This window comes from Arachis ipaensis, chromosome B04, assembly GCF_000816755.2.
Source record: "Arachis ipaensis cultivar K30076 chromosome B04, Araip1.1, whole genome shotgun sequence".
Lineage (NCBI taxonomy): Eukaryota > Viridiplantae > Streptophyta > Magnoliopsida > Fabales > Fabaceae > Arachis > Arachis ipaensis.
Genome location: NC_029788.2, coordinates 132,122,158 through 132,123,022, shown reverse-complemented (window position 1 = coordinate 132,123,022; position 865 = coordinate 132,122,158).

The window sequence follows — 865 nt, the reverse complement described above, 5'->3', positions numbered from 1 at the left end:
CGTGGAAACTTTTTTCCTTTTCGTTTTTAGTTTTGTTAAATGTGAAAAGATACATTAGTTAGTCTTAATAAGTGTAATAGAAAGTAGACAGAAAAAAAAAAAGTCAAGAGTCAACACAACAACACTAGTATAACCTTTTAACATTTTCTGAACTTTTTGTTTTATGTACATACATATTTCTTTTTTTTTTTACTACAGAATATTTTATTTTATTTTATTAATGTCGATTATGTTAGTATTTAATTGTTTATTCTGTTCAAAGTTAACTTTAAGCACAATTACCAAGAAGTAATAGTTCAAATGACATAGTCTTCTCATACTCAATTAAGAGATTACGGGTTTGAGCCTCTATATCTTCGGTGAAAAAAAAAAAAACTTTAAGCACGATTATCTCTAGATTTATGGAAAGTCAGCTTCACATGTTGGTCACATTATTCTAAAACTATATATATTTCTTTAATCTTTACACAATTCAATTTTCAATCAAATTTGAACAACGACCAATGTATTATGTATGTTTTCCAATTTAACTATATATAACTAACACGGAATAGAATACCATGATCCATTTTATATATCAGTCAAAGATTAATATTTTAATAATTAAATATATTTAAAGCTTACCAATATATATGAAGAGACTTGGGAGTAATAATTTGGTTTAAATTTCTGTTTTTCATAATAAAGATAATTCTAAAATAATTTGGTAGAAAAATCAAATTCGATATTCTCAAATTATACTTCATACAAATTATTTAACCATCGAATTATAACTTTTTTTTTCGTGCTTATTGTACAATCAACATAAATATATTTTATGCTTATAAATTTACTTTTCATCTCTAACATTTATAATTTTTTAAAA